We start from the raw sequence: 22,476 nt of genomic DNA, 5'->3' as shown, positions 1-22,476 counted from the left end.
ACTTTGCATCTACACTATATCAATTCATTTTAGTGAAGGTTAAAAATGTAAATCATTATTAAAACGTCATAAGGCACTCACTGAAATAACTACTCAATAAAATAAACAAATTCAGCATTAAAGTTTTACTATGCTTTTACTTTTACTATTTTACTAATACTTGCTATTTTTAAACAATGATCATTATCATGACACCCTCCAGTTTGAATGCATTCAATTAAATACTTTAAACATACTTTAATTTTTTTAAGATAATTATTAGAGTACACTGTATTACAAACATGTCTACTGTGATATTTATTTCAATAATCATGTCATTGGGGTAACATATTTTACTGACAATGATTTTTAATTAATCATTCATTATTTCAATAATATTTAATTAAACTCAGTTTAAAAGTACCGGTAAGTATTTAAAAATATTAAAAATTAATAATATTTATCCTTATTTTTGACACAAAAAAAAATTACTTACTAATTACTATTATTATTATATTTTAAAGAAAAAAGACAAATGATTAAAAAATAATTACAATACAAATTTTTAAATTGATTTAAAAATGTGATCATTCTTTGTCAATGGAAGAAATCACATGGACAGTTTGAACACCCACTTAACAAAATATGGTCAGTAATTTTGTATTACTAGTATTTAGATTAGTTTTTTTCATCCAAATTTTATATATATATATATATATATATATATATATATATATATATACACACACACACACACACACACACACACACACACGACCATATTGGTCGTACCTCGCAGCAAAGTGGACTACTGTTTAGAGCATATGCCTCACAGTTCTGGGGACCGGGGTTCAATCCCCGGCCCCGCCTGTGTGGAGTTTGCATGTTCTCCCTGTGCCTGCGTGCGTTTTCTCCGGGCACTCCGGTTTCCTCCCACATCCCAGAAACGTGCATGGTAGGTTAATTGAAGGCTCTAAATTGCCCGTAGGTGTGAATGTGAGTGCAAATGGTTGTTTGGTTAAATGTGCTCTGCGATTGGCTGGCAACCAGTTCAGGGTGTACCCCGACTCCTGCCTGAAGATAGCTGGGATAGTCTCCAGCACTCCCGCGACCCTTGTGAGGATAAGCGGCTCGGAAAATGGGTGTACGGATGGTCGTACCCCGAAAAACACGTAAGTTGGGGCAATAGTAAGTGAAGGGACCACTGCACAGTATACTGAAATAATGACAATCTTGTCTCAATTTACTCGCAAATTTACTTAGTTTGGAATCTGCACCTGTTTACTTGAACACAAAGCTATTACTGTATTATCTTGTATGAATGGCAAAAGGTGGATACAGAGGTTAATTGTACCTTCTGCCATCTAGTGGAAGAGCATGTGATTTTTCTGCCTGTCACTATACCACACTGGCATAGATAGATGAACAAAGATGCACTATTTATAGTAAATAAATAATAATTTTCAGAGCAATTAAGTGAAATTGGATATTCCCGTGGCACAGTGGTTGGGAATCACTGTTCTATGCTGACAGGTTGGAAATCGCATACATCCTGCCAGTAAAAGCAAAGAATCTAGTGTTCTGATCTCTGGGATGACCCTACCTTCCTTGATGTACAATAAAAAACTACACCGTGTTCAAAAATACATTTAAAGAGGGGCGTTTTCCCCCCTTTTCCTGGATGAATAAGTGATAGCGCGTTGCCAAAAGGGACCTGGTATTTTTTTTTCGCCCTGTGGGCACGGCAGTCTTCATTTCCCTCCCTCCCGTCGTATATTCCCAGCCGCTTGTTGCAGAGTTATGATTGAGTTCCACATATTGGAGTTATATCTGGCAGCCAAGTGGGTTTATCTGCTTGGGCTGATAACTGTGCCGGCCCGTGTGAAGCCCAAAGACGAGAGGAAGAGTGAAAGGTATATTTAAAAAATAAAAAAAAAAGAGTAGCACGGCACGCTCGTATATTCTCCATCTCCTCTGGTCTTTCCTCAATGATTTAGCACATCTTCATCACGTCTGACCCGGGCTAACGCGTGGCTCCTTATCTGGCGCTCCAGCTGAGAGCACTGCTGCGGGCTCGACAGCAGCCTCCGCCCAGCTTGTGTCAGTCAAAGAAAGGCTAAAGAAGGCCGAGGAACATTTATTTGTCGATACCGAACACTGACTGCGGAGGGATGCAGTTCGGAAATCTCCATTCCATATTCCTTGGATGAAAAATTTGACTATAGTGTAGCGGGGTACTCTGGTTTCCTCCCACATCTCAAAGACATGCGTGGTAGGTTAATGGAAGACTCTAAATTGTTCGTAGGTGTGAATGTGAGTGTGAATGGTTGTTTGTTTATATGTGCCTTGCGATTGGCTGGCGACCTGTTCAGGGTGTACCCAGCCTCACGCCCAGAGTTAGCTGGGATAGGCTCCAGCACGCCCGCGACCCTAGGGAGGATAAGTGGTACGGAAAATGAATGAATGAATGAATGAATGAATGTAGTGATAGTTGCTCAATAAATGGATATGTGCCCATGTCAATATGTGCTAGAATGTCAAAGCAAGAGGTGGCGTTATAAACCATTTTCTATACGGCTGACTTTGGACAAGAAGCGGGGTACATCCTGGACAGATGGCCAGCCAATCGCAGGGCACAGATAGAAAATCAAGCATTCACATGCGCAATGTGAATTTCATCAATATACCACAAAGATCAAGAATGACTTTTCTTAAGAGTTGGGCGGTCCCGTCTCATGCAAATGAGCCACTGCTCACCCTGCTCCTTGTGCTGTCACAATTCAACAAAATTTGGAAAGGCTTGCTCAAAGATTCCCACCCATCCATTTTCCGTTCCGCTTATCCTCACAAGGGTCGTGGGCATGCTGCCGCCTATCTCAGCTGAATTCGGGCGAGAGGTGGGGTACACCCTGAACTGGTCACCAGCCAATTGCAGGGCACATGTAAATGTAATGGAAAAAAAAATATATTTATATATATATATATATATATATATACACACACACACATACACACACACCTGTATAATTTTGGGTCACGTGACATACCGCATATAGCTTATGCAATGCGCGAGGATAGTTGGGAAATAGTTGTGGCACCCTGAGATGGATGAAAATTGATGAATGAATCTGTTTTAATTCTTATTCAATGAACACAATATTAATCAGTATATTGTGTTTAGGCTAGTGGGGGCACATACAACGTAATCTTGCCCAAAAAAATTTTATATACCAATCATTTATCCTGCTCATCTAAAAATAGATAATTATATTTTAAAATAGATATTATATTTTTATTTTATTATAAATATTTTTATTCTTCAAGGAAAGTAATGTGGTGACAAACGGCGGTAGTGGGGCGGCACCCTAGCGCCCTCTATTGAGCAGCCACCACTGATTGCGCCCGAGAAAAATCAACATATCGAAACAGAAGGCGTGCTTTACGGGCTCTAGCTCAAAACGCGGCCGTGCGTCTTCCGACTGGTTTTGTGCTGGAGGGTCACATTTAGTATTGGTACTAAAACCAGGAAGTAAAGGTTACGGAGAAACCTTTGCAGTGTCTCCACTTCCTCACATAGACTATGGGAATCCATTTAAAAGGAGAGTAGTTAGGCATGGGCGGCACGGTGGCCGACTGGTTAGAGCGTCAGCCTCACAGTTCTGAGGACCCGGGTTCAATCCCCGGCCCCGCCTGTGTGGAGTTTGCATGTTCTCCCCGTGCCTGCGTGGGTTTTCTCCGGGCACTCCGGTTTCCTCCCACATCCCAAAAAACATGCATTAATTGGAGACTCTAAATTGCCCGTAGGCATGACTGTGAGTGCGAATGGTTGTTTGTTCCTATGTGCCCTGCGATTGGCTGGCAACCAGTTCAGGGTGTACCCTGCCTCCTGCCCAATGACAGCTGGGATAGGCTCCAGCACGCCCGCGACCCTAGTGAGGAGAAGCGGCTCAGAAAATGGATGGATGGATAGTTAGGCATTTGGATTGTGGGAGTCTCGAGTCCGAGGGAATGCGAACACTCCGGAGCAAAGCAGTGCTTGCTGGAGCCTGACTGCGTGCGAGGCCTCAATTATTCATGCGGCGGTGCACATGTCAAGAGCTCACCGACATGCACAACAGCGAAGCTGAGCGTGAATCAAACACCGCGTCCGAGATGCCACATGGGCAATGCCCACAATGCACCTGGAGGAGGAACGCGCCCTTCTCACTCGTTCCCGGATAAACAGACAAGTCTGCCTGAGCGCCGCCTCGATAGACTTTTATTTGTTTGTGTCTTGGCGGAGATATCGCTGCGGGTGGGTTTCATCTTTTCATGGGTCATCAATCCACAGTTTGCTTCACTTTATTCTTCTCAACTAGCCATCGTGCCTGCAGTGTTTTTAAGTCGGCTGTCTAGTGTCTGTGCTGGTCCCCGACATGTCTAGATTAGCTGACTGACCTCCAGAATTCTACCACCATTCCATTTTCTACAGTACTTTTTCTTGTACAACCCCAATTCCAATAAAGTTGGGATGTTAAAAATAAATAAACACAGAATACAATGATTTGCAAATCATGTTCAACCTATATTTAATTGAATACACAACAAAGGCAAGATATTTAATGTTCAAACTGATCAACTTTATTGTTCTTAGCAAATAATCATTAACTTTGAATTTTATGGCTGCAACATGTTCCACTGAAGCTGGGACAGGTGGCAAAAAAGACTGAGAAAGTTGAGGAATGCGCATTAAACACCCGTTTGGAACGTCCCACAGGTGAACAGGCTCATTGGGAACAGGTGATGCAGTGCCGCCTGTCTTTGTAGTGTATTCACTTAAATATAGGTTGGACAGGACTTGCAAATCATTGTATTCTGTTTTTATTTATGTTTAACACAACGTCATGGATAAATCCACTTACGGATATTGTGAGATTATCCAGTGATACAGAGCGTACTTAAAGTCTGGGAAAAATGCATATTTTCAAGAAATGACATTCAACAGCTGCGATTGGCTGGCAACCAGTTTAGGGTGCCTCTTGCCCGAAGTCAGCTCGGATAGGCACCAGCGCACCCGTGACCCTATTAAGGATAAGCGATTCAGAGAATGGATGGATGGACATTCAACAGGCAGCACGGGAGACTAATGGTGAACACAGCCACCTATTGTTTCTGAGGTTGCGAGTTCAAATCTGGATTCCTGCCTTGCTGCGTGAAGTTTGCATGCGCTCCCTGTGCTTCCGTGGGTTTTCTCCGGTTACATCCCACATTCCAAAAACATGTATGTTTGGTTAATTGAAGACTAAATTGTCCTGAGGTGTGAATGGATGTTTGACTATGTTATATGTGCACTGTAATTGGCTGATGACTAGTCCAAGGTGTTACCCCTCTCGCCCCAACGTCAGTGGAAATAGGCTCCAGCTCAACCACGACCAGGGGCGGTTTTTGATATAGGCTCACGGTGCCCCCCCCCCAATCTCTTGGGTATTCCATCGTGCAAGGTTAGACACGTGACAGCCGTCTCCTGCCCTTTTGTGTCAAAAGCAACTGATTGCGGGACACCGTCTCACTGTGGGAAAGCGCAGTCAATGGAATAAAAATGGAATGGTTGTCTTTTAAAACAGTTGTTAATTGAATACAGTCACTCAATAAGCTTCTCTCAGAGGGCGTGCAAATAAAAAAAACCAGTCTAATTCACATTCATAAGAGTGTAACTCAGTCTTGCGAGTGAGCACAGTCGGCCATGTCGGTTGCGCCGCATGGACAGCGAAAACAGGCTCAGCAGTACTCGCCCTCCGATGGCACCAGTGACTGCTTTATCAGCATCCCATAATTTATGTTGTGCTAATTAGGTCCCCTGTGGCTGTCTCTCCCTGACACTCGCTGACCGATAGCGGTGACTGGTCGTACGTAGATGAGCTAAGGAAGAATGGGGCGGTCCCCGCCAAACTGAGACGCGGGCATGTCATAATTACTGTTAGTGAATAATTAACGTCCCTGTCTCGGTTTGCCTCCCAGAATAAAACATCCCCGCAGCCTTCATGGACAGATGTCACGGAGGAAGACTCGGCAGCTGCTGAGACCCAGCGCAACCGTGCTACCTGCTCATTAGCCCGCTGCGTTAGTGGCGAGCCAGGTCGCACACGGTGGTCCAAAGCGAGAGCCTGTGAGTACGCGTGGTGTAAACAGGGGAATACAAAATAGATGCTGTCACGTAACGCGCCACTCGCTCACATGTTCGCTGCATATACTGAGGTGTTAGGATCCCATATTGACAGACTGGAATCCTGTGAATTATTCCTCCAGGTGCAGCTCATTCCCTTTTAGTTCCTTTCTTTCGAATTCCACTGTCATCCTTGCATTGGCTTCCTGTTCATTATAGGATTCAGTCCAAACTTTTAATAGTCATTTCTAACATAGAGACATTAATGGTGATAATGACAATAGTCATCATTAACAGCCCTCAATGGTCAGGCTCCTCCATACATTGTGGATGTGGTGTCACTTTCGTGTTTTGTTAGGTCAATGCGGTTTACTTAATGTCCCTCGCACGAAATTAAAACTAAAAGTGATAGACTCCTGCAGTCCGTTGCAACCAAATTGTAGAATGCACTTTAGATTGGGCATTTTTTTAAAAACAGTTAAAAGAGTGTTGTTCACAACACTGTCAAATTTGAATGATTGAAAAAAAAAATCTTATGTAAAATGAGGCTTAGAAATGGTGAAAAAGAAAGCAGTCGCCGCTAAATGCGCTGAACCAATGCCCCGCTCAACTGTCAATCAAACACCACTACACAAACATGAAAATGGATGCTACATTATCTGCCAACTTTCTCATGCCTACATGTTTGAGCCAGAGCCACAATCAAATTCTGAGCTGAGATGACACTAACCTACCTGAGAATCAAACCCATTCCTCTAAGTCTGCAGCAGAATGGAGCACCATTTAAAAGTTACCAAAACAGAGGAGTCTCCCATAACCTAAGATTAACCACTTGCTAAATAAAGCTAAAGCTGGGCTATCAATAAAGATAACTAACATATTTTGTCACTATAATATGTTGTTGCTTTTTAATTCAATCAGAGCCAAGAAACAATTACTACAAACTATACAGGAAATATTTCTGGTCAAAAACTGTTGTTAGCCAACATCATGAATTATAATAGCAGCCTGTCAGACCAGGCATTAATGTAAGCTTGGGTCGATTACATGCTTCTAGCTAGCTATACCACAATGCAAAACCAAGCAAGCCCGCAACAGTAGCCTACTATAATAAATGTTATTTATCTACGGCAAATGTGTTGCTCCTCTCCATTGCTCTTTGTTGCCTTTAAAAATGGAAAAATGTGTTGCACAGATGTCTAGCTTCAGCCCCTCTTACGTAAATTGTAATAACCCACTCACAAACTAACAGATCTAAATGAAATACAAAATGAAATAATTGAATATAAAAATACACTTTAAAACAACAATACATAGCATATTTTTTTTTAATGTTATTGTCATGAAGTGCGTCAGAAACAATATTGACATTTGTTCCAGTTTTAGCGATAATGTATCTTAAGATATACTGCAATGATATTTTAAATGTTTGATCATCTACAGTGAAGGAGTTTCTTCGAGAGATACAGTATTGCACAATAACGGTATATGTATCGTATGTGCTCAGTTCATGGTGCACCTTTAGACAGTCCCAGCTGCTCCTATCATTGATGTCACTTTATTTGAGTGTTGTTGCACTTACACTGCATTTCATAAAATAAAACAGCTTTACAGCCTGCTGGTATGCATAATTAATGCAAACCCAAGCAGATGAGGAATAAATATGCTTTTTGAACACACATTACAGAGGCACGGCTTGACAAGTTGCTTTTTCCAAAAATTATTATTTCATTCTCCCCTTCACATACTGTATAAAGAACGTAATAAAACTCACCCCAAGACATTTAAATTGCTAATCACCACATAGCTTTTAATATCATACAGACAATAAATAATTCACACCAATGTCCATTCGCCGTAATTCATTAACTCTGGGCCAAATCCCTCTTTATTTCCAATTTGCACGGCCTTGAAACACTTTAATCTGGCCCTGCTAAATGAGATCAAATCATTATGACGACATGCAGAAGGAGGAGGAGCTTTTTTCAACCTGTTCAAGGACGAACTTTTGAGGAAAAACGTTCAGTGAACCCCAGCATAGTCACAATTCAGCATTCGTGAATTCACCAAGTTGCTGATTTTTAGGGGGGGAACCTATTCTCTGAAAAACTCAGCTATTTGTTCTTTTTGTGCTCAAGCCAATGCAATAAAATGATTGCTTCATCACCGTCTGGTGGCATCTTGGTGTCAAGCTAGTATGTTGAAGTGAGTTGAGGTGTTTCATTTAGGAATAAGTAGTATTTTGATTGCCATATTGTGGCATCTATAGGCAATTACAAACTTTTTTTGCAGAGCATTGGCTTGACGCCGACATCCGTACTGACAAGCCTTGATGTTTACCGTGCGTGTGATAGAGCTGCTGGAGCCAAATGCAACCCAATGCAACACTGTTTACCATCTGTGGATGGCTTATTTGTCTTGAGTGTTGGGGCATTTTGCAACACGCTTGCATCAGTCAGGGCTGAATAGAAGAGTGTCTTCTGTCCTGCAAGGAGCGAGATGCGAGTAGTACCACCAGTCCCCTACTTGGGTCTGGATGCAAAGTAGGGTCATTGATGGCAGCTGCATTGGAAATTCAACAAACTCGTACATGGCTTCAGTTACCTTTCTCCAAAGTGGAACAAAAAAGTTTGATGTGTGACGCTGGTTGACTTCAAAGTTGCTCTCTTTTTCTTTTAAAGCTCATGTAAAATAATGTACTATAAAGTCAGTCAACTTGGTGTCGTTTCATAAAATCTGTAGAAAGTGTTCAGGTGAATATTCGGATTCAGAAAACTTAATTTTTCTCAAATGTAGTGCTATTATATAGCAATATACTATATATATCCATCCATCCATTTTCTGAGCCGCTTCTCCTCACTAGGGCCGGAGCCTATCCCAGCTATCATCGGGCAGAACTTTGCTCATCTTCAGGGAGAGGCAGGGGACATCGAGTCCGAGTGGACGATGTTCCGCGAGGCGGCCGACCGGAGCTGTGGCCGTAAGGTGGTCGGTGCCTGTCATGAAGAAGCTGAAGAAGGAGTCCTATCGGTCCTTTTTGGTCTCTGGGACTGCTGAGGCAGCTGATGGGTACCGGCTGGCCAAGCGGAATGCAGCTTTGCTGGTCCCTGAAGCAAAAACTCGGGCATGGGAGGAGTGCGGTGAGGCCATGGAGAAAGACTTCCGGACGGCTTCGAGGAAATTCTGGTCCACCATCTGGAGTCTCAGGAGGGGGAAGCGGTGCAACATCAACACTGTGTATAGTGGGGATGGGGCGCTGCTGACCCCCACCCGGGACGTTGTGAGCCGGTGGGGAGAATACTTCTAAGACCTCCTCAATTCCACCGACACGCCTTCCCTTGAGGAAGCAGAGTCTGGGGTCTCTGGGGCGGGCTCTCCTATCTCTGGGGTTGAGGGCACCGAGGTGGTTAAAAAGCTCCTCGGTGGCAAGGCCCCGGGGTTGGATGAGATTCGCCCAGAGTTCCTAAAGGCTCTGGATGTTGTGGGGCTGTCCTGGTTGACACGCCTCTGCAACATCGCATGGACATCAGAGACGGTGCCTCTGGATTGGCCGACTGGGGTGGTGTCCCCCTTTTTAAGAAGGGGGACCAGAGGGAGTGTTACAGAGGGATAACACTCCTCAGCCTCCCTGGTAAGGTCTATTCAGGGGTGCTGGAGAGGAGGGTCCGTCGGGAAGTTCGCTCAACCAGTCTACATGTGTTTTGTGGACTTGGAGAAGGCGTTCGACCGTGTGCCACGGGGGGTCCTGTGGGGGGTGCTTCGGGACTATGGGGTACTGAACCCCCTGATACGGGCTGTTCGGTCCCTGTACGACCGGAGTCAGAGTTTGGTCCGCATATCCGGCAGTAAGTCGGACTTGTTTCCGGTGAGGGTTGGACTCCCCCAGGCTGCCCTTTGTCACCGATTCTGTTCATAACTTTTATGGACAGAATTTCAAGGCACAGCCGAGGTGTAGAGGGGGTCCGGTTTGGTGGCCTCAGTATTGGATCTCTGCTTTTTGCAGATGATGTGGTTCTGTTGGCTCTCATTGGAGCAGTTCGCAGCAGAGTTTGAAGCTGCTGGGTTGAGAATCACCACCTCCAAATCTGAGAGCATGGTCCTCAGTCGGAAAAGGGTGGAGTGCCTTTTCCAGGTCGGGGATGAGATCCTGCCCCACGTGGAGGAGTTCAAGTATCTTGGGGTCTTGTTCACAAGTGAGGGAAGAATGGAACGAGAGATCAACTAGCGGATCGGTGCAGCGTCCGCAGTGATGCGGACTTTGTATCGGTCCGTTGTGGTAAAAAAGGAGCTAAGGCGAAGCTCTCGATTTACCGGTCGATCTACGTTCCTACCCGCACCAAAAGAACAAGATCCCGGATACAAGCGGCCAAAATGAGTTTCCTCCGCAGGGTGTCCGGGCTCTCCCTTAGAGAAAGGGTGAGAAGCTCCGGTCATCCGGGAGGATCTCAGAGTAGAGTCGCTGCTCCGCCACATCGAGAGGAGCCAGATGAGGTGGCTGGGTCATCTGATTCGGATGCCTCCCAGACGCTTCCCTGGTGAGGTGTTCCGGGCATGTCCCACCAGGAGGAGACCCCAGGGACGACCCAGGACACACTGGAGTGACTACATCTTTCGGCTGGCCTGGGAATGCCTAGGGATCCCCCCGGAAGAGCTAGATGAACTGGCTGGGGAGATGGAAGTCTGGGCGTCCTTGCTAAAGCTACTGCCCCCGCGACCCAACCTCGGATAAGCGGCAGAAAATGGATGGATGGATATGCCACTTTGCACAGTCGCTATAATACCCAAATTAGATTCCACCATTTTGCAGTGAAAATAAAATTAGGAAGGTGAGGTTTGTTACTCGGTACAGAAAGATATGTAACAGACATTTCAGCAAAAATCTAATTCCTTGTACTGCTAAGGATGGACAGGCCTTAGTCACATTCTGTACCCTCCGTTCATTTTCAGCAATAAGTTAACTAGAAACTAATTTACCGATCACTGGCGAGACCGGAAGTGTGTCACGGACCTGGGTGGTGCACATAGTCGTTGTACCACTTATGGGGTATCGGTATTTGACTTAGGGGGTTCCAATGGTTCCAATACCGGACATACTGTAAGTGCTCGTAGTGGTGTTTGATGGCCTGAGATGCAGCAGACGTGCCGTAAAAAGCAGCGCTTGAGGAATTACAAGTGGGTTGTGTTGGCTAAAATCAGGTCTCTCACCACAAAAGTCAAGAATCAACACGAAGAATGTCAATGTTTGCGGGCGGAGAGAGAGAGAATAAAATATACATTTATTCAGAGCCGGTGTGAGATCAAACAGCAAAATTGATCTGCGCTTCCTTCAACCCTTGACACCCCCCAGCTGTAACACCCCGCACCCCCTTACCACGTATCGACTCGCCATCATAACAGCCATCGAAGTCACAGAGCAGCCCACTGTCACCCTGTGACCATTTCGACTTCATGTGACCACCTAGGGAAATGATGTGTTTGTGAGAGACTCATAACAGTCTCCCAAAAGCCCCTTTTATGCTAACCGTGCTGCAATCAAGACAATGGAAGGGAGCCAATGTGGTCTCCGGGATCCTCTTGCTCGCGTTAGATTAAAGACTGTGACTCGTCGCAGTGGTTTTAATTAATTGGTCTGCGTCTGTTCTCGAGGCTCGTTGTTTAGACGAGACGGATTAACGCAGTGTTTCCCAAATTTTATTGAGCCAAGGCACATAAACAAAAAAAGTAAGGGCATTCGTGTTGAATAAATAATTTATTTGTTGTGACAATGCATCTTGGCAGTCAATCTTATACCATTGGAAATAATTTCTCTCTCTTTTAACTGGTGCCACATTTGTGAGGAGCATTCATTCGTAGGATGAGCAGCAGAGTTGAGTATGTGGGTTGCGCCCGTTTGGCAAGTCTTCTCTGGTCCCAATGGCAAATAAAAACTTCCCAAAAGGTACTATATATCTGTCTTGTTTCAATTTACTCCAAAATATACGACTTACTTTGAAATCTGGGCCCGTTTAGTCAAACACAAAAGCTTTTATTGTGTTCTGAATGGCAACAGGTGGATACATAAACATGTATTGATTGTACCGTCTGCTATCGTGGAAGAGCATTTATTTGTTCTGCCTGTCACGAGACATTGGTGGCACAGATGGATGAACAAAGATACATTGTTTTTAGTACGTGAATAATAATTTTCAGACCAATTATGTGAAATTGGATAATTTAATGGATTAATGGATAGGAAAGTTGATGTATGAAATGCATTACATAGAGCGACTTCACAAACCCGTCAGGACTTTCCACGGTTCCACGTACGCCGTGTCCTGCCTCATTTACGGCACTGATACGACATCCCAAAGTGGAATATTGGCTCGACGACTTGGTACGAGCAATTCATGTCACTGTAGCTTGGAAAAAAAGTAGAAAAATGGGTGTTTTCATGCACTTCTAGCCCCTTTCCGACATGCCAAAACTAATGAATGAAGTTGAAACTGCAAAAAGAATGAACGCAAAAACCAGGAAGTTGAACAAAAAATTTTAAATAAAAGTGCAGTTAATGAACAAACATTGACATGAAAGGGAAATCTGGAGACTGTGTGAATGTTTGTTTGTTTATATATATATATATATATATATATATATATATATATATATATATATATATATATGTGTGTATTAAAATGTTCAGTGTTGGTTTTATATTTTTATTGTGTTTTATGTTAATTAGTTTTTCTGTATCTTCATTTTGAGTATAATACTTGTTTTGGTGTCAATTGAACTTTTACTACATGGCAACGTTTATTTTCAATCTCCCAAATTTAATGACAGTGTTCTGGCTCTATACATGAAATTACAACCAACATTTTGTCTTTCTCCAATGGAGGCTAAACAGTTGCTGGCTAGTTGTCGAGTAAATATTTTCACTTATGTTTGGTACCATCCATCATATTGCATGTGTAGTTGGATGTTGTCAAGCTGAACATGTCCAAAAACCTTTCAGAAATTCGAAACACATTTGTTAAGCAGTACATAGTCAGCTTGCTCGCTGAATCATGTTGCTAAGTGAAGGTCCGATATGTGCTAATTAAATGGTAAGATTAGCCAAAAATATCCACACTGTCATTGTTGATTGTCCTGTCTGCATGTACAAATGTCTGCTTGCAGTCAATTTGTTCAAAAGAGTGGGAGCTTGACCAACACCTAACAAGAGCTTAGCATTTACTTAATATCATAAAAATGAAGTTCAACTTTTTGTGGAGTCAAATAGGGAAGTCCCAAAGTCTCACCTTTTGGTTATGTTGGGCCTCTGATAATTCTGTTTTTTTTGTTTAGAAACTTTCCTTTCATATCCAAGTGAGATGACCCAGAGGTAGTTGGAAGATAGGTTGCTCAAATTCTAGAAATGCTGAGGAAAGGTGCCTCCAAGACAACTTTGGCATAGGTTACTCTTGACCAACCTCCATGGAAGAAAAGGAGATGGAGGAGATGTTACCCACAATCCTTTACGGCAGCAATATTTAAAGCAACAGGCCACCAAGGAAGTCGCTTGAGAGTTTCATGCTAGAGACTTTTAAATATATATATGTATATATTTGTTTTTAAACTATTGAATAACAAAATAGTTCAGTATATATAAACAAACAGCTATAGTCTTACAGAACAGTAGCAATGTGAACATTAAAAAAATGCTTCAATAATTGTAAGACTTACATTACTATTCGTACAGAAAAAATTTGTTGTAAACACGAAATATTATAAAATACAGAAACGTGGGAGTTATAAAACTTCGAGTGAAAGAGAATGAGGACCGAAAAAAGAAAGAAAGCAAGCTCGAGACTTACGTTAACAATACCATTGTGTGGTGACGTCCGTTCGTTCGGAAAGGTGGAGTCGAGTTCATTTAAAACAGTGCTGTCCTTTCTTATGTTCAAAAGAAAGTGGATTCTCATCCCTCCTTGACCTGATGACATATCCAACAAAGGTTAATAAAAGCTGTCATAAAGGTTAGGAGATTCGACTTTCCGAAGAGGCCCCTTGACTGAGGGCTCGTGTCCTAGCTCTGCCGTGGTAACAAAAGCTGGGATTTTTATGACACAGACCCGCCTAGTGAAAACGAGCGATTTGGGCCACAGTGCATATTACTAACTGTAAGTGTGCTGTCATTTTTTAATCAATTGTGTATTTTGATAGAATGTCAGAGAGCTTTTCAGACACCTTGAAACTCTTGTAAATTGTGGGGAAAAAACCTCCATCCATCCATCCATTTTCTGAGCCGCTTATCCTCACTAGGGTCGCGGGCGTGCTGGAGCCTATCCCAGCTGTCATCGGGCAGGAGGCGGGGTACACCCTGAATCGGTTGCCAGCCAATCACAGGGCACATACAAACAGACAACCATTCGCACTCACAGTCACACCTACGGGCAATTTAGAGTCTCCAATTTATGCATGTTTTTTTTTTGGGATGTGGGAGGAAACCGGAGTGCCCGGAGAAAACCCACGCAGGCACGGGAAGAACATGCAAACTCCACACAGTCGGGGCCAGGGATTGAACCCGGGTCCTCAGAACTGTGAGGCTGACGCTCTAACCAGTCGGCCACCGTGCCGCCGGGAAAAAACCTGTGTATGTTAATTTAATTTTCAATCTTTATTCAAGAGAAGTAACTGTGTTGATGGCCCGCTTGTGCGCCAACCCACCGCACCCCCCCCAGAGCCCGCCAGAGCCAGCCTGTAGGTCAGTCGGTCGTTGTCCCAACGAGGCCGCCCTGCCGAGGGTCACCCACTGCCCACTACCCGCCTTCGTTATTTATCTCACTGGAAGGCTTCATCCCTCTTCCTGTCAAAGCCCCTCCCTTCCCCATCCCCACATTGGTCTCCACTGAGGTTGGCACTGATCCTCGCGTGCGTTCGCCAATACCAGCTACCACGGGCCAAGGCCTGTAGTGTCCACCCCTCCACATCCAGGTCAGATGACATGCAGCTTCGGGCCGCTTCTCTAACAACTGAGACCGACGTCTGTGTGCGAGCAGTCCGTCTGAGGGGTAATTGCTTCCCTAAGTTGGACTCCGGAACTGAACTTCTTGGCCCCCACAAGTCTCCGTGGACCGGTCAGGACGCAGCATCCCCTTCCATTAGGAGCACCCCCGGAAAACAGACCACAAGTGATGCCTGGTGATAAATTGGTTCGCCTCGCAGACTTGGGAGGCGAGGGCGGAGAATGACACTCAGAGGACACAAAGGGGATGAGGAAGTCACAAGTACAGCGATTGTAGATAAAAATATCTTTGGTATAGTGCTCCAATTTCACAGGCGGGAGGCCACACCAGTGGTAGGCCAGGCAGTTGGTACCAAGGCTTTCAGTGGGGTACCACCAATATCACTATCATAAAAACACAACATTAACAGCATGCAACATCATCTGGAGCAGTTAGAAATTAATATTTATCTAATAGTGACGAAAGCATTTTGAAATTTTGAAATAAAATACACCTTACTCACCAGAGATACGAATTATAAAGCGCTACAGACATGTTTTTCTAGTTGAACTTAGCTGAAACCAGAGGTTGGAAAAATGAGTAGTTTTGTCATTCACCAACAAAGAAATCTTGTGAGGTGAACGTAGCCTACTGTCTGTTAAAGTTAATGCTTAATGTCTGTTGCTACAGGTATGTACAGTATGTTCAGACTGTGTACCAGCTGTGAACTGCCTCAGACTAAGACTAATAAAACGTAAAGCATATGCAAAAAGATCTGAAAAGGGAAAAAGACGGTTATAAGGTCATTTAAAAAAATCATTTATTTCCATAGAAAATTAGTAACAAATAGGACATATGTCTATAAACTGACATAAGTTCATGAGGTCGGTGGAGAATGGAAAAATTAGCACCAAGCAACAACCCTGTTTGAGAACCAGACCAAAATTGCTATGTGCACCCCTGTGCTATTTTTCCTTATTAAAACAAAAACACAACATTTTTCGTTTTTGGGGCGAGGCTGGAATGGATTAGTGGCATTTCCATTCATTTCGATGGGGGAAAATGATTTGAGATATAATAATATTGAGTGTTTTGAGGTTCGAGTGTGACCACGGAACAAACTGAACTGTATTAGAATTTAGGTTGTAAATGTGCAGTGTTTAGGCCTTGCTGGGCCTGACCATCCACCACTAGGGCACATACATGAACGACAGATCGCAAAGTAGGGACCATTAACCTCAATGTAAGATAATGACAGAAAAATGGTCGCTCTAAAGCATCCCTGCAGTTTGCACTGACAGACTAAAGTGACACTATAAGGAAAGAAAGCAGTGCAATTAGAGAGCTTCACGTAGTTGCGCTTTGATTTATAATTCAGTGCAAGCAAGCAAGTAGTACCCCACCCCAAACCCCCCACCCCCCTGCTAACCCAAGGCTAAGGGGATGACTCGGAATGAGACCCGCGACTGGGAGAGTGTGCAGCAGCGGGGAGGGGAGGTGGAGGGTAGGGGCTCGAGTGAAAGAAGCCGCCTAATTTGTGCTCCGTTTGAGGTGGATTTAAAAAGGGAAGGGGAGACGTGAGGTCCATACCTGTACCTGCGAGGCGTTAGATCACAGAATGTGGCGTACAGAGACGAGCTGAAGAAGGTGAAGCATATGAAGTGAATAAATGAAAGATGGGATCAGTCACTTCAGAAGGAAAAGTTAGTTTAAGTTTTGTTTTGTTTTTGCTCCATAGCTCCTCCTACAGGTGAGAAGTTTACAGCACAGTCAACAGGGGACTATATAAATGTAAACCATGTAAGTATTATTTAAAACTGATCTTTTGCAAGCTGCCTTTGAGCAGTGGCGGTTCTGGGGGGTGGGGGGGGGGGGGGCAGGGGCAGTGCCCCCCTAACACTGTGCTTGCAACCCCCCAGGTTTGGTTCTGAGTCTTGGTGATAAAAGTGCTGTCCCTGTCCGTGAGTGATAATCAGTGTGAGAATCAGCCAGGAGCAACGTTTGTGCAAGACTGATTGTGTTTCTATAGGGAAGATGGAAGAAGACGTTGGCAACACTCATTTGCTTGAAAGGCTCAGGACTCGAACACGAGTGGATTGTGCAGTGGCTCATTTGCATGAGACCCCATCAAGACAGGTTCATTTCAGTGAGGCAACAAAAATGAAAAGTGAGCTATATTTCTTGATCATACCTGTTACCATTTGTCGCCTTTGAACGAAAACACAGGTAAATTCATGTACCCGTCCAGATTATTTTAAAATCCCAGCAGAATGTTTTTTTACTGGTCGAAAAATTTGGACATGGAGAGCTTCCGTCTCTGATTGGTTGTTTTTCAGAGATCATGTTTATCATGTACCGCTGTTGTCATAATGACTGTTTTAACAAATAGGATGAAAAGGTTTTTTTTTAATTAAAGTTCCCTCTGGAACCCACGACTACCACTTTGTACATTCAACTATATAATGCTGCCATAAATAGTTATGATTTTTAATAAGGACATTGGTATTTCCACAAATAGTTGCTGTGTGCGTCCTTCACTTGAGAAAAATAAACACCTCCCTCAAATAGACGCCTCACTTTGTCCGCATAACCTCATTTCAGAAATGCTATTGTTCACACACGGACATGACAGACTTAACTTGCTGAGCTTGTTTGAGCTCATTTGCTAATCAAAACAGCAGCACCTACCAAAGCATGTTAACAGTCTCCCATATGAAATAAACTGTGGGAATTTCCCTGATGTTGTGAATACATTCTCTGCACAGTATTTAGGATGTTACGTAGGGAGGGTGATTAGCATTCCGGTCGAGATAATAGGTGGTCGCTCCGCTGTGTTGTGTGCGTCCATACGCCGTCTCTGTGTTTTCGCCGTAACAGTCATTTGAGTTTCGTTTGAAACTCCAGTTCCTCTTGTCGTAAACTGGATTATACAATTTTACTATGATTCCAAAAAATAAGTAAATACAGTGAATGTATAACACTAACAGCCCCATGCAACACTCATATTTAATGTTTCATTGTTGTAGATAATGTAATGACTTACTTTTCTCATCCTGTTTACAATTAGTGCTTAGGACAAAAAATAAATAAATAAAATAAAGATAAATAAATGCCCCAAGAGCCATTTGTGGAAATACTGTATTCATTTGTGCATTTTCTACTGGACCCCCCCCCCCCCCCCCCCCCCCCCATTCACCGCACAGTTGATAATAGAGGCTCTCCTCTCAACAGCGGCCTGGTTTTTGTGCGTTCAGCTCGGAAACATGTCGGATTCCACCGGGTTCCCCACGGGTCCCGTGATCCCCTCCGATCATCCTGTATTCTGACGCCCCTTATAAAAGCTAATGTGCTGATTTTACGTTTTCAACCTGCCGTGATCCCTCCCCGCAATCCCTCCTCTGCTCCCTCCGGTTCTGCTTTCAGCGAGGATCGGCGGCGGCTTTGATCACAGTCCCCCGTTAAAGGTTTAAAAATGTCTCAATTCCTAATGATTGTTGGGGCATCGGCGGTTTAGTTAAAGCGTTTCCCCGTGCCCCCCTGTCCAAATTTACCACTCCTAAATGAGGCACCTTCTCTCCCATCTTCCCATCCCGCCGCCGCTTTCAAGTTCCCCCGTTTGGGTGCCATGGCCGTAAGCCCTAGATTTTGTCTCCCCCATCTTTTTGCCAAATACAAAAAAAGACCCAGTAAGCCGGGTCTTCATCGACGTAATCCCTAGATCTCCCACTCTCTCGGAAATCGATGCCGAGGTTGAGAGAGGGTGAAACTTCCCTCTTAACTCATCGAGCTGGGAAGTGATAAAGTCTTGGGATCACTTTTTTTTTTTTTTTTTGTAATCACAGTGGTGCCATGATGAAACTAATGATATGATTTCGTGCTCTTGTGCCGCTTCACGGAGTGTCCATCATCACGTGCCTCAGCGTGGTTTGTTTTTGTACCATATCAGGCAAATATTCTCTTAACTTTGAACTCTTTATAAAAGCTGATCAAGTTCATTATCTAACGCCAAAACTGTACAGGAAAGGAAAGTAGTGAGACACCCGGCCTAAAGTCAAAAAGGGCTGAGATGGCCTGCTGGCTCATCGCAGTTCAAGGTCATCCCGATGGCTGTTTGACATGCATCTTCCACACCAAACTCATCCAAGCGTGCTTTGAGCAGTTGGACCTTTCTCCAAACTGTTCCCCACAAAGTTAGAAGTATCAATCAAACCAGTATATGTTTGAAGCCCAGGCGTGGCTGGTCACCGCAGGATCGCCACCCTTACATTTGTACTGTATAACAGTGTCATTTCACTGCCCCCTCAAAACAACTCATCACACAGCCATTAATGTCTAAACCGCTGGGAAAAAGAAAAAGTGAATACAACTCTAAGTGAAAATGTCCAAATGTTTCCCAATTAGTCATTTTCCCTTCCTGATATCGTGTTACAAGGCCTCAGTTGTGGATCTGGAGCAGGTATGTTATGTTAAATTTGGTGCTATTGCTCTCACACTCTCTCATTCTGATCACTCGAAGTTCAATATCGCACCTTGTGGCAAAGAAGTCTCTGAGGATGTTAAAAAAAAGGAATTGTTGCTCTAGTTCAAGATGGCGTTGGCTGTCAACAGACGTGAGCAAAGCTATGGGAACATATTGTTTTGATGGCATAAAATTCAGCTAGCTTTTTGTTCTATACATTACAAGCACTATGAAAGTTAACAAGGGAGGGAAACTATTTTGTGTGGTGTTTTTTTTTTTCATTGTGCCAAACAGTTGTTGTATGTAAGTGACAGTAAAAATAGTTATGTTTTACTTTTGATCAATTTCAGAGGGTAATTTTTTGAAAGTTTGACTTAAGAAGTGAGTCTTTTTTTAGTATTCTGAACTTCTACTTAGGTAGTGTGTGAATAGTTTTGCCACCTTCGGTCTTAATGGAACTTCCTTATTGGACATGACTCCGAGGTAGAAGTTGTGTTGCATGCCAGTGGTCAGGTTGAGGGTCAGTGCGAGGTAGGACAACAAGACCTCTGCCAGCCATTCTTGGCTAATGTCAACCTGATGGAGGCTACGCAGCAGTGGGGTGGTATGTTCCGCTACAACCCTCTGCCCCTACGCTCCAGCGCTGTAATTAATATGTTGTCGTATCAAAGTTGAAGCGTTTGCCTCGGCAATGTCCCGCGCCCGGCCCCCGCCCCTTATTGAACAGCTGACCTCCAAGCAGCTGAAGGTTGCTTGGCAAACTTGGCTCGCCCCCGAGCGAAAACATCTGCTTTCCTCACGGGCGCGACTGCCGTGGACCCCCGCAGGACCCCGCGCCTCAGCTGGCCGCCGCGGCCCCGGTGGGAGACAGCCCTTCCGCTGTCCTCGCGCGATGACCCTCACATTTATAACCCCTCAAAGCCTCGGGCCTAGACTCGCGGCCCTCTCCATCACTGGAGTGCCAACACGGTCACTTGACCGCTGAGAGGGAGCGCTCCTGTCTTGTTAGCCCCTCTTCATGGCCTGTCGGCAGGAATGGAGGGATGGGGAGGAAGGTGGTGCAGGGAAGAGGGGGGAGAGTTCTCTGGGCATCTGCGCAGCTCCCACAAAGCGGCGACGGTTGGAACTCTGACAGAAGCATCTGTCATCCCCTTGCCTTCATACACTCACCTGCTGTCCGAGGGCCCGACTGGTCCTGTCTTCCCCTTTTACTCCCCACCCGCTTCCATTCGCCTCCTATCTCATGAGAAGCTCTTGGACGCCTCCTTTGGAAAATCTCACATACTGCAACCTTTCCCATGTTTTGTTCAACTACTGTCAGGTCAGTTTTTAAACATCTTTATAAACATGTGAACAAAATGGTGGTTCATTAAAGAAAGATAAACCAGGAACGGTCACTGAAATAGCCTAAAACTAATACTGGAATTTGCCAAAATGCAAACAAAAAAAGTCAACAAACAAAAGACAAAACTGGAGCGTACTGTCACACCAAGTCTATGTTGAAACATACATGAAAAGAACATGTCTTAGGTATGTTCTGGGGCTGCTTGCGCTGCATCCAGCACAGGGTGTCTTGAATCTCTGCAGGGTACAATGTTATCTCAAGACTATAAAAGCATTCTGGAGCGAAATGTTGTGCCAGAAAACTTGGTTTTCGTTATTTTTTAGGGCTACTTCACTGCATCTGGCACAGTGGGTTTTGAATCGGTGCAGGGTGCAATGAAATCTCAAGAAAATAAAAGCATTCTGGAGCAACATATGCTATCCAATGTCATAAAACTTGGCATCAGTCATTGTTCTGGTGCTGCTATGCCGCATCCAGCACTGGGTGTCTTGAATATGTGCAGGGTAGAATAAACAATTTGGGAGCAAATTGTGCTGTCCGGTATCAGAAATCTTAGTATTGTACTATATATGCTCTACGGCAAATTTGCCGCATCCAGCGCAGGGTATCTTGAATCCATGCAGGGTGCAATGAAATCTCAAAGATTAGCGAGGAATTCTGCAGCGAAATGTGCTGTCCAGTGTCAGAAAGCTTGGTCTTGGGTATGTTCTGGGGCTTCTTTGCCACAGCTCCATTGTTTTAATATCAACCTTAGTTCTATTTCCATGATTTCCTCTGGATTATTTTGCTCTTTTACAAAATAGTGAGCGTTGCAAGAGAGCTTAAATGTGTACATTTGTCACATGATAAGAATAACATGCTGCAGATGGTGCGGGACGCTCTCCTCGGCACTTGCGGCCTCTCGTGATGTACACCAACAATTAGGCCTCTTTTAAAGACATTGAAGGATGTCGGTGATACTTGAAGGACGCTTGTCTTCGAGCCACACACGCTCCAAGAGAGGGGGTTAAGGGAGATGAGGAGGCCAGGATGGGGGTCCGGCAGGTCCAGGAATAATACCGAGCCCCCCGAGCCCCCCCGCCCAGCCTGCCAGGTGAGAGACCTTCCGTGTTGGAGCCAAGCCAGCTTGGTGGGGGTCCTGCTCAGACAAGGAGATGACAGTGTGTACGACGTGTATGACTGAGCGCGTATCCTTCACCCCGACAGACGAGGTGTTGGCACAACATCCCGACCTGCTCCGTCTCCGGAGGGTCTTGCAAAAAGCCTTCATTTGTTCAAGCTTCTTTGCCGCGACCTCGCTCTCACGCCGAGACGCTACTTTTTCCCCTTCTCCCTGTTTGGCCGCTGCCCTCTGACCATCACGCCAATGAGAGCGTTCATTTGATGAGGGAATGTCAAAAGCTGTCAGAACACCTGTGATTTTAATCCGCACGTTCAATAGCAAAGAAATTTCAATTTCTACAAGGGCCTGTCCAAAAACACTTTGTAATTAAAGCCCTCTGCCTAAATTTTGCTCAAGGATGCTTTGGAAGTCTTCACATTATACTGCACGCCGCACCGATTGAAGAAACCCTGTGCTGGATGCGAT

General features: G+C 44.3%; 1 long non-coding RNA gene across 2 annotated transcripts in view; it reads right to left on the bottom strand.

Annotated features, from left to right (window-relative positions):
- The window catches only part of LOC133476865 (uncharacterized), an 81,561-nt gene extending 67,982 nt beyond the window's left edge, over positions 1–13,579 (bottom strand). For both annotated transcript variants that reach the window (XR_009788172.1, XR_009788171.1), the window contains exon 1: positions 13,399–13,579. This is a non-coding gene — a long non-coding RNA (uncharacterized LOC133476865). The remainder of the gene's footprint in view (positions 1–13,398) is intronic.
- Positions 13,580–22,476: the final 8,897 nt, after the last annotated feature.

Source organism: Phyllopteryx taeniolatus, chromosome 4 (genome assembly GCF_024500385.1).
Source record: "Phyllopteryx taeniolatus isolate TA_2022b chromosome 4, UOR_Ptae_1.2, whole genome shotgun sequence".
NCBI lineage: Eukaryota > Metazoa > Chordata > Actinopteri > Syngnathiformes > Syngnathidae > Phyllopteryx > Phyllopteryx taeniolatus.
This window is presented reverse-complemented; position numbering and strand designations above follow the sequence as displayed.